Source organism: Aotus nancymaae, unplaced genomic scaffold (genome assembly GCF_030222135.1).
Source record: "Aotus nancymaae isolate 86718 unplaced genomic scaffold, 86718_ANA_hifiasm-v0.15.2.pri h1tg000067l, whole genome shotgun sequence".
Lineage (NCBI taxonomy): Eukaryota > Metazoa > Chordata > Mammalia > Primates > Aotidae > Aotus > Aotus nancymaae.
In genome coordinates this window covers 19120665-19132476 of record NW_026988482.1, presented here as the reverse complement: position 1 = coordinate 19132476, position 11812 = coordinate 19120665, and the positions used below count along the sequence as shown (strand labels likewise).

The 11812-nt window shown below is 46.3% G+C and overlaps 1 long non-coding RNA gene across 1 annotated transcript in view; it reads right to left on the bottom strand.

The window, feature by feature from the left end:
- Positions 1-354: 354 nt before the first annotated feature.
- The window catches only part of LOC135270780 (uncharacterized), a 114245-nt gene continuing 102787 nt past the window's right edge, over positions 355-11812 (bottom strand). The window contains exons 2-3 of the long non-coding RNA XR_010338907.1: positions 11341-11411; positions 355-3062 (exon numbers count right to left, since the gene is read on the bottom strand). This is a non-coding gene — a long non-coding RNA (uncharacterized LOC135270780). The remainder of the gene's footprint in view (positions 3063-11340; positions 11412-11812) is intronic.

The window sequence follows — 11812 nt, the reverse complement described above, 5'->3', positions numbered from 1 at the left end:
CCTTCAAATTCTGAGTAGGAACTTTGCCTCGGCCGTCTCTCACCTCTCGATCTGTATGCTGTCCAGGGTCCCCAAACCTGCAAGTCCAAGCTTGGAATAGCTCCCATGTCTACTGAGGATGAGCAGGGTCAAAATGGAACCCCTCAAGAATGCAGAGCAATCTCCCTGACTCAGTCCTCTAGAGTGGAGAACACATTCCAAATAAAAAGTAAGGGTGACCTCTGAAGATTTGAGGCAGTCATACAAACCAACCAAAGCTGAGACTGGCTGAAAAGAAACCAGGTAGCCAACATGGAAACACTTAACTATCATGGTGCCTGCCTTTCCATCAGCAGGTGATCTGCCGGGGCGCTTCCTCCCCTGGCTCCAGCTGGTCCAGGATCCTGAGTGTCTGTACCAGGGAAACCCAGCAGTAAGATCACTTGGGAACTCTCCTTTTTGGTATCTGCCTGGATTTTATCACCATTATGAAATTATATAGCATAAACTTGACGTGAAAATAGCATTTGAAGTTTAATCCCTATTTTCAGGTGTCAATAAACACTTTAAATGAACAGCTCTTTGGCCCAAAATGGCTCCTGCCTGCTGCGTGGTTCTTAGTTACCCAATCAAGAAAAATCACATTTCCCACTTTCTGCCATCTATCTTGGAACCCACTTTATTTTAAGGACACAAACTTGGCAAGTTCCTAGTACTGGATGTGGCATAGAAGTTCTGCCAAAGTTCCTGCCAGAGTCGGAGAGTCGGGGGAAGCAGAAACTTTGAGTAATTCATCAATCATAATCACCAGGCCATATGAATCACCATGGTCTTGGAGTTCAGAAATGTCTGGATTTTCCTATCTTCAATCAAAGAATCTCTGCTGGGATGTTAGGCTATAATCTCTACACCGGGCTTCTGTGGCCCACAGAATCCCAGGCTGGGAAGCAAGGTTCCCAGGCCAGGTTCTTCCTGCCAGGTTCCCAGGAAGGACATGGGACCAGATGTCAGCTACTGTGTACTGGGGCAGAAGTGCCAGACGTTCTAGGTACTTCACACTCCTGAAATGCTTGAATCTTCATCACACTCCATGAGGGTCATCATCTATCTCTGCTCACTGGGTCAGGAATGCGAAGTTCTGTAGGATGAAGGCACTCATGCAGTCAATGAGCAGCAGGAGGAGCCGGGGTGGAGAGGCGACCCAGCTCCAGTGCAGCTGCCTTTCCCTGGTGGACGTGGACAAGTCCTGGTGCCTCTCCCTGTTCAGATTGCTCATCTGTGAAGGCGAGCCCAGAGCAGATGCTAAGTCCACACCTCCGGCCCTGCAGGCTGGGAGACTGCTCTCTGGACATGCAGTGTAGATGAGTGGGCAGTTGTGTGGCACCATGGTTAGGTGGGTCTGGGTATGTATCCTGACTCTACTTCTTCCTACCTGTGTTTCTAGGGCAAATTACTGAACTTTTCTGGGCCTCAATTTTATTATCTGCAAAAGAGTATAATAATAAGATCAGAAAACTGGGCATGCAGCAAATACTAGATAAATATGCATATTTGATGAGCATTGGTGTTGACTAATCGTTTTCCAAACATCAGGTAGAGACCTGGAATTTTTTCTTTTCCAGGGGACTGGAATTTCTGTGGACTGTCTTGGGGACCAACCACCACTCACTTTGAGAATGAGCAAGTTCCAGAAAGTGGGATTAACTCCTTGTAAAATAAAGCAAGGAGACTGTGAATTGCTGACCGAGCGAGTACATGGGAATGTCATGCTGGTACCAGGTAAAACCTGTACAAACTCCTATAAGTTAAACAACACAAACCCATATCCTGGCATTATCCCATCCCTGTGTCAGAGGGGCAAAAGGTGACTCAGGAATAGGTGAGAAGCTGAGGCCATGAACAGACGCATCTGCAGCCAACTCCACTTTTTGGTTTTGTTGAGAATCCACCAGTGCCCAGGAGGATACAGAGAGATCAATAAATCATCAACAAATGGCCATCATGTTTTATCTTTAAATGCTTGCAAGGACTTGGCACCTTAAAGGTCAGGCCCAGGCCTGGCAAAGCCTCACACCCCTTCCTCCCCTAAGCCTCCCTGTGCTCCTCCTTTCTCTCTGTGCTTTCTTAACTTCTCATATGAACCATGCTCCCTCCCACCCCAGGGCCCTCACACAAGCTGCTTCCTCTGCCTGGAATGCCTCTTTCCCAGCTCTGCATGTTGAATACCAACTCCTTCAAGCCTCAACTCCAGTCACTTCCTGGACCCCTAACCCCAGACCAGACCCGACTCCTCTGTCACATGCTCTACAGGTATCTGATCCTCTTCCTTCAAAGCACTTCTCATGGCATGCGAGTGAAGTCTTCTCCACTTGACCCCTGCCTCATCCCTGGGTCCCCAGCGTTGGCCATGTGGGAGATGCTTGATGAATACTGGTTGGATGAATGAATCATTTCAACCAAGACTCAATGGCCCAGTTATTCTTTTCTAACTGCTCAGATGAATCCCTCAAGAGAATAAATATGGCACCAAGTATTTTAGGGACATACACAGTGCTGTTCTGTAATGAATAATTTTACTTCAATAGACTGTCAGATCTCCTAACTCATCTTCCTGACTCTAGGCTAACTCCATGCTGATCTGACTCACCCTCTCCTAAACTCCCCATTGCCCCAGGATAGAGTGAGTCCCAGATCCTGCAGCCTCTTTTCCAGCCTACCCCTGCCCGGTGGTGCAGTGGTGCCCCCCTAGTATACCACGTGTGCATGCTTCTGTGGATCTGAACCTAACTGGAAGGTCCACATCCCTTTCTATCCAGAAAACTACTCTTTCTGCAGCCCCAGTTCTGCAGCCAGTCATCAAGGAGGACTTCCTTGCCCCTTGCTCAGCTTTCACTCTTGGCCTGGCCTCTGACTCTTGTAACCTTTCATGTCCTTCCATTACCATTTACCTTTTCAGTCTGTCTCAGTCGATGGTGACCTTGAGGACAGAAGTCATCATGGAGTCACCGGGCAAATCAGCACCGACACAGCACCTGGAACACAGGGGCCTCCAGCCTGGATGTGCTTCCATTTCATGGGAGGTCCTGCAAAGCAGGGGGTGTGAGGGGACTATGATGATAAAAATCTGTTCTTTGTGTCCCCTAAGAATCATCAGAATGTCCAGAAAGTTTCAATATTTTGCCATATTAAGTGCATTTCTTCATCTCCACGGCCACCCAGACTCCCAGTGCAGAACCCCGCCACCTCTTGTCTGGTCCAGCTGGTAAGCGGCTAACACAACCTTCCCACAGCAGCCCAATTGACTCTCTTAAAATATGAATCAGAAGATGTCTCTCTCCTGCTTCAAACCTTCATTTGTTCCCCATCACAAAATAAAATAATTCCCTGCAAAAGCCCACAAGGCCCTGTGGGTCCAGCCCTCCCTGCCCATCCACCGTCACTCCCTCCTCCTGGGCTCTGACTGTGTTCTCTCAGATCTTGAAACATAGAGCAAGACCATATGGTATCTTCTGCAATGCAAAAAAAGCAGGCCTTTCTTGTGGATAGAGCCTCTTTTGAGCTCAAGAAGATGTCACTGCCACTTGACAGGGTGTGTGACCTCCTGAGTGGCATGTGGGCTGAACCCCACCCCTCACCTGCCCCTGGATGGGGCACCCTGCTGGAACACACCTGGCTCCCTCCCACCTCAGGGCCTTTTTGCCTGCTACTGCCTCCTTAAGGACCTCAGCCACTCCAAGGGCACTTTAAGAGAATGCAAGATATCTAGTATTCCAATAATCCTGTGCCAATTCTAACCAGACCTTTTTATATTTTATTATTTTCCAATTAGTCTTCCTTCACTACTAGCTTGGGAGGATCAGGCCAGCTAACTTTTTTTTAGAAACATCACATAACGATTGCTTGGTGTAGGCAATACCAAGGACATGACATCTTTCTAAGCTTTATACCATCAGAGGTCTCAAATCAACAAAACATTTTTCGCCTGTTCTTGAAAAAGATGACTGCAACAGAAACGCAGGATGTGTTTCCTCATCAACCACCTCCTAGGGTTATCAGGGATCAGCATGAATTCCATTCAGAGTCTGCCATCAGCCACTAACTCTGGCCAGCTCAGGAAGCCTGCACAATGAAGAGTGGGTGATTCAGGGCTGGACCCCAACTCCAAGATCCTGGTTTAGTCAGCTTAGGAGTGAAGTCCAGGAATTCATCCCCCAACCCCAAGGATTCTGATAAACCAGATTTGGGAACTGCTGCTCTAAATCTAGGGCTCTGTTAAAACTGATGTTCCTGATAAGCCTAAGTATAGTGGGAGTCTGATGTGGCTTTGACATCTGAAGAAAATTAAATTTTGCCCATGTGGCCAGCACTGTTGGTGCCTAGCACCTCCGTTCCTATACATAGGGTGCAACTCTTGGCTTAGGGGCTTCCTTGGGTCAGGAATGGGAGCAGGAGTGTGTTCAGGCTGCGTGTGGGCTGGCTGAGTGCCAAGGAGTTAGCATTCCCAAGCAGCATCGACCAGTGACAGACAGGGGCTGGTGGATAAACACCCGGCTCTCTGGCCCCTGGGTGGGATAACCCTGAGGTGTGTTCTACACCAGCTCACAGAGGTCTGCATGTGCCAGCAGCTGTAACTTGATGGATAACCTTGACTGGCTCCCTTTCCCAGTCTCTTACAACGCTTCCTGGACCACCTCCCAACACTCAGCAGTGCAGTTAGTGTCAGTGTAAAGTGTATTCAAGTCCACTCATGGGTTTGAATGGGTGGATGTTTTGAATGGGTGGATGTTGTGCTGTTGCCAGGATGGAGCCAGGGTGAGAGGAGAGAGGCACCCTCCATGCTCATCCTGCTCTCGTCTGAGCCAGACTGTGGGTGCTTCCTGAAATTTGGCATCCTGGGCATCTTGCTTGCTCACTCCAGCCCCACCGTGACATTCAGGAAATCAGAATATAAGACTCAGACAAGACAACCTATCCCAAGCAGATGTTTTTTAGGGTGTGCCATATCTGTGTTTCTTCACTGCTTTTTCATAAACAATCACCTTCTATATGGAGGACCTTTTGGCTTCCAAATTCTGAGGTATTAGGATCATTTACATGGTCAGTAAAGCACACGTGCTACTGTAAGCATTTAAGACAACACATCTATTTTAAGATGATGGCAAAGAATCCAAAAGGCAACCTGTAAAGCCTGTTTGTTTTATAGCCTATTAATAAACGAACAAAACAATCCATCTTGGCAGAAGCCTTCTAGATGAAAAATAAAACTCCTGGTTCAAAGAGGCTGCCCGGCCTGCCGAGCCCAGCCCGGAGTTTATTAGCACAGTTAATATCGCATGCAAATAGATTTCCCTGCTTCGGTCATGCCAGTCCATTAATTCAGCCCCTTGTCTGCTACATCTTTATCCTTGGCAGGTTAATCCTGCCAAATGCCTTTGCTGTAGCACCTGTCACGCTGTGCCTATGTCCAACAATGCAATTTTGCTAATCCTGTTGTATCAGCTTTGTGGCCCTGTCTGGTCAATCCAGTGGTGGAAAAAGTGCATATAAGGTTTTTGCCAAGATCTTTCCACTACTCTGGCACCCACCCCCTCCTTTAAAAAAAAATGATTTCAATTAAATGGTTTGAAAATCAACCGCAGTGTTGGACACCGGCCAACAGCCATGTCTTTCAGACAAGGATGTCACGGCGCTCAGCATGCCTCCAAACCGTTTCTGGCAGCCCCACCCAACGTGAGCTGAATATGCTAAGTGAAAAGGGTTAAAACAGGAAGATCAGCTAAACATCTCTTTTCCAAGGCTGGAAAATCCTGTCCTGACACCAAATAGGTTTAACGTTCCACCCTCACAGTTACCATAAAGGACGTAAAGGGCTTGAGGATGGTTGGATGGAAAGCGTGCCTATCACTTGTTATCTTTGGTGCTGTCCTCTTAAAGGCTTATGGAATCACTGACATGAATTGTTAGATGAGGCACATCCCTTCCTGCAGTCACCTTTGTCAGGTATTTACCTGAAACAGGGAGGAGCCGATTCTCCAGGCTCCACAGTGCATTGCTCTTCTAGTTCATGTCCTAGTGTGGATAAGAGCCTGGGTGGGCCTAATAGCCACATTTGCTCAGGCTTAAATCCCAGCTGAACCACTTCTACCTCTCTGACAACAAGCATGTTGCTTTACCTCTCTGGCCTCATTTTGCTCATCTGTAAAATGGGCATAACCATAGCACCGGTCACATAGGATTGCTGTAAGGATTCTTTGTTAATACACATCAATCATTCAGAACAGTGCTGGTACACATATAGCAGGCAGTGGGTAAATGTAAGCTGATATTAGCCTAGACTGGAAAATTTGTCAAAACTCACTGCCATTTGCACGGTACATATGCAGAATGTATGGTAAAATTCCACATGGGCATGTCTTTCAGGGTCTTCAGATATGAACTGTACTCTCTTGTCTGAGAATTACAGAAATCTGGCTGTAAGGACCCCTATCTATTATCCATGCCTCCCGCTGGCCTCTATGTTACCCCAGTAGCCTTTGGTGGATGCGAGGAAGCATTCTGGGGGGATAAGTGCTGGGCCTGTGATTAGATTCCCCAGGGCCTGAGTCCTAGGACTGTTGCTATGTGACTTTGGGCAAGTTATTTAACCTGTGAGACTCTTACAATCCCCACATTAGCGATGGCGAGACTTGGTTTTACGCAGCAGGGTTACTGTGAGGATTAAATGAAAAAGTACATGTGAGGTACATGGCATGCTGCTGGGAACACCGTGAGTGCCCCATAAATAACGGCTGTTATGGCTATGGAGCCCCTGCAAAGCACCTGGGCTTCCCTCTCCGATTCTCCATCCATCTGCCTCCTCATCTCCCACAGCCTTCCTGTAGATGTTCTAAGAGTTACGTGGGATCAGGGAGGGAAGGCTGCCAGCACGGGGCCTGGCTTCCAACGCAGCCGCTTGAGATGAGGTGGTGCTCACTGCTGCTAAACCACAGTTCACCCTGGCCGATTTCTTGCTCCAATAGCCTCAGCTCTATACAGTTCTTTTTGTGTTACTCTAGTCTAATCCTTGCTAAGGCTTATGGGTGGTTTTTAGATGCTGGTGTGCATATATATACATTTGAAAGCCCCATGTTTGGATGGAGCTGAATGTGCATCCTGAGGTGACTGCCTAGGCATCATCATGGTAACTGTGAAGGCAGGACATTAAACCTATTTGGTGTCAGAGGTGTTAGGACAGGATTTTTGCCCTCTGTGTGAAAAGTATTTTGCTACACAACAGAGCTGTATGCTTCCCTTGCCAACCCAGCCACCGAACACTGCCTTTTCCCTCCTGCTTTTCCCAGGTGCTGCTGGAATGTCTAATAAATAAAGTCTTATGATTAGTTGGGCACTTACTATGTTCCTGCTACCAGCCTGGACGCTTCACATTCATTATCTTCATTAATTCTAATTGGAATGAAATAGTACTGTTTTACCAGTTTCCCACTTAAGGAAATGGAAGCTTAGAAATGACAATTAGCTTACCCATAGCTAGCAAGTGGCCACAGAGACCAGGGGCTTTCCAGGCTACAGGGCTACACAATACATCTGTAATGTGATGCCATTTCATCTGATGGGCATCAGAGTCGAGGGTGGACCTCCTGAATTACCAACTCTCTTTAGCATTTATTTGTTCCAAGGAATAGCTATGCCACATGCAATATTTTCCTCCTCCTTTTACTGTTTTGATGAATCCGGTACTCAGTTTTTTATTTTTCTCCTAGGGAGAAGATAAGGCAAAAAACAAGACTCCTTTTCTGTAGAAATTAGGAAATTCCAGCATCTCAGCACATTTCACCTGGTGTGCTAAGAGTACTCTCTTGCCTGCCAATGATAGAATTAACTGCAAGGACCCCTGTGTAGTCACCATACCGCTCACTGGTCTTACATCCCAGTTCTAACCCTATACATCCCAATTCCGTTGCACTGATCTTAATCTAGTTTTCATTCACCAATCTATTGGATAGAATCAGTTTGCTAATTAAAACAGGATGGAATCAAGCTATTTGCAAAATTAGGAGTTCTGACCCTCTCTCTGGCCTCTGTGGCCCAGGTGAGGTCCTCTGAGACACATGTAGGTATTGCCTTGGCGAGAATTTATGCTGAGAAGACAGTCCATTCATCTTAGGTCTTGCTTAACTAGCAGAATGTAAACATCTCTGAACTTTGCTTACTGGATAAAAGGCAGCATTAGCTTCTCATTAGCTTCCCATTGCATTTCCTCCTGCAGGATCAATCACACATCCAGCCCAGACACGTGGCCCCTGCTTGTAATTAATCTTGGAAAGGCATAGCTCTTCTGTGGATGGATTGCTGTATCTGAGCACAGCTTTCAGAGGGGAGGGGTGGGAGAAATAAAGGCTGGAAGCAGAATAATAAGCACGTGTTTGAGAAGTCTGCTCTGTGCCCTGTGCTGCAAGCAGCTTTTTTCGGTGGTTGATTCACTGTCAGAAAATTTGCTTTTGCCTGAATGCTACTTAGCATCACGGAGGGAATTTACGATTTCTTCTTTTCCACAGTGTGAGTTTGATGCCTTACTTAGTTGTGTGTTTTTTGTTGTTGTTGTTGTTCTTTTTTGGCCAAATTGAAGTTGTCTAAATCCTATCTTTTGGGTGGTTCTAGAGTTATGCTCAATACTCTCAAACTGTCTGAAGGATGGAAGTGCTTGGGTTCCTCTATTCACAAGGTTTTAACTGTGACACTTTCATACAACTGAAAGAGAACTGCTTTGATCTTGTTCTTAGAACTCTGCTTTTCTAATTCTTATTTGAATTTTAAATGCTTTAAGGTTGTTGGATTTTTTTCTTTTTTAAAAATTATGGTAATCTCAGTTACCAGGCTGGTAGAGGGCAGGTGGGAAGGAAGTGATAACAAGGAAGTGAAGATCCCATGAGTATTGATCATCAGAGATGGCTAGGACTCAAGGCACTAAGGATTGTCAGCTGTTTACCTTTACTGAATAGTATTTGTTGTTATTTTGGAAACCAAGAAAATTGCAGAAAAACCTTTATGGAAACTCAGTTTACACAAAAACCACCTAAGGAGTGACGTCCTCAAAAGCTCTAGGAGGACTGTGTGAAAAGGCAAGCTTCCTTGCTGTCCCGAATATCATGTGTGAGACACACTTCATTTAAGGTTCATGCTCATTGTGTAAAAGGATGTGCTTCTGCATTTATCTCTGAAAAGGGATTTCTTCTGACAAAGCATTTCCCTCCCCTGCAAGCCTCAGAAGACATATAGACAACAGGGGGATTAAGATATATTGACAATGGGAGGATTATTTCCTTACCAGGTATATAACAGATGCCTATTAATAAATGAACAAAATAATCTGTCTCCATTTTCTCCCAAACATCCTGACCTCATGGTCAGTACTCATGGGTTTTCTGACCTTGCTTATCCTGCTGCCTGCCAAGGACCTTGGGGGCAAACCGTCCAGGCAAGCCTGAGACTGCCTGCCCAGACAGAGGAGGCCCTTGGGCTCTGCCTGCAGGAGCAGGTAAGCTGTTCTCACTTCTTCCTGCATGCCTGCCTCTTTTGCCTGGGCTCTGCCTGCAGGAGCAGGTAAGCTGTTCTCACTTCTTCCTGCATGCCTGCCTCTTTTGCCTGGGCTCTGCCTGCAGGAGCAGGTAAGCTGTTCTCACTTCTTCCTGCATGCCTGCCTCTTTTGCCTGGGCTCTGCCTGCAGGAGCAGGTAAGCTGTTCTCACTTCTTTCTGCGTGCCTGCCTCTTTTGCCTTAGCTCTCATTTCTGTTGCCAGAACTCAAAACGCTTTCTTGTCAGACAAAATGTATATTTGGAAAGTGGGTTGTTTGAAAACCTTGACTGGCATTGAGACCTCAAAGGCCTGGCTGGGCATTTCTGGTTAGTAGCAGAGACCTAATTTTTCTTTTTGAAAGTCCTCCTTCCTCCCCACAGGCCTTGGAGCCCTGTGAAATTTCATAGGCTGCTTCCTTTTCCACCATGATTGTAAGTTTCCTGAGGCCTCCCTAGCCAGGTTTCCTACACAGCCTGTGAGATCATGAGCCAATTAAACTCTTTTCTTTATAAATTACCCAGTCTCACATAGTTCTTTATAGCAGAGCAAGAACATCACTAATATAATATGTTTGTATTCTCTTCTCACCAGTTATTCTCCCAAGAAACTCTCTTTTTAAAAAATGCAGCAACTTATATAGTTTTGGAGGAAGAAAACCCTTTAATAAAACATGGTTTCATAGAGTAGCAGTAAGGGGAAGTTCTACTTCTGAACAAAACGAGTTACCTCAAAACCACCACAAAATACTCTGGAAAAGGTAACCAAGAGCAGGCTTCTGAGAATGAATGAGTCACCCTCTCTTACACTCTGCAGCCTGAGCTGGGAGATACTGGCACACACATGCTAACACCGGCAATGACTCACTTCAGTCTCACCTGAGAACTGTTAGATCTCCTGGCCATTATTTAGAGAAATCATTAGCAAAATTGAAGGACAACTCACAAGTCGAAATTGCCCTATAGTTCTTAACCAACTTCTGGGGACTGGGAGCAGTCACCTTATGGGAGGGCCCTCTCCCCAGACTCTAGACCAAGGTACAGAAATTGACATGACTCTTAACATCATTATTGGAGCAGCTCAAGGATCTAATTCTGTTAGCCCCTGAGGGAGATACAGGTGAGCTGGAGCTAGTGAATTCTGGAATTCTGTACCATACCCTCAAAAGAGCCTCCAGTCTGGGGGTAGGAGGCAGCTTTCCTGCAAGTGGAAGTGCTCACATGTCTGGGGAAGGGGCTTATTCAGATACACAAACAGGAAGAACAGGAAAGTGAGAGAGACCAAGGCAGGGGACAGAATTCAAGGAGTCCATGCAGCTTCCTTGGTAACACTATTTTAAAATAATTCTTTGTGCAATTATTTACTGACATAACTGAATGAGGAATACTTAGTCAAACATCCCTGAGACTTTGCTCCAAGTAAAACACTTCCATAACCCTAGGTATTAATATTTTAATGTTGACACTTAAAGATCATATTCTAAGACAGTGTCTGAAGCACAGACAAGAGCAAGGACCACTTCCCTGTGGGTATATGAATGCCAGGGAGAGGGAGGAGAGGAGCAGGGACATGAGTTGTGTCTCCAAGCCCCAGAGCTGACACCCCCAACCCTGCTATGTTCTATAACCTTGTAATGCTGTCCAGTGCTCACTCGGGGCTTGTTTCCTTATTGATAAAGTGGAAATAACAATACCCTTGAACCTCAAAATCAGACACAATGTGCCTGGCCCAAGGCCAGGGCTGCAGCAAACTCAGAACCCCATCATATGGCACAGAGAAAACCTACTGACCTGTCGGTGCTGCTGAGCCTCTCCATCCTTGTTCTGGACACAAACTGAGAAGTCCAATCTCATCTTTCATTCTGCAAGAAATTTTCAGGAATCAGTCACCCTCTGGTCACTTTAACTTCAGGGCAAGCCATTTTAGACTCAGCAAAAGCAACCTTGGGACTCAGTTGAACTTCATAGGGGCCATGGAAGCTGGTCCACTATATCATGGACCTGCTGTCTTAACTCTGGGCTAAAAAACTGTCGGTGGGGGGTGGATGGTGGAGCGGAGGGAGGGAGGGTGTGGTGGGTGGAGAGTTCTGCCTGCCTGGGCACTCAGTGCTGGATTCTCCCTGCACTTGCACATTCTTTAACAAAGTGACAGGGCACAGCTAACATTATCACACACCCTCAAGTGCCTCTTAGCTCGTTTCACACGATACTTCTAGTGACGTGCTTTTATGAGTCTTTGAAGCATAGGTGGTGAGAGGATGAA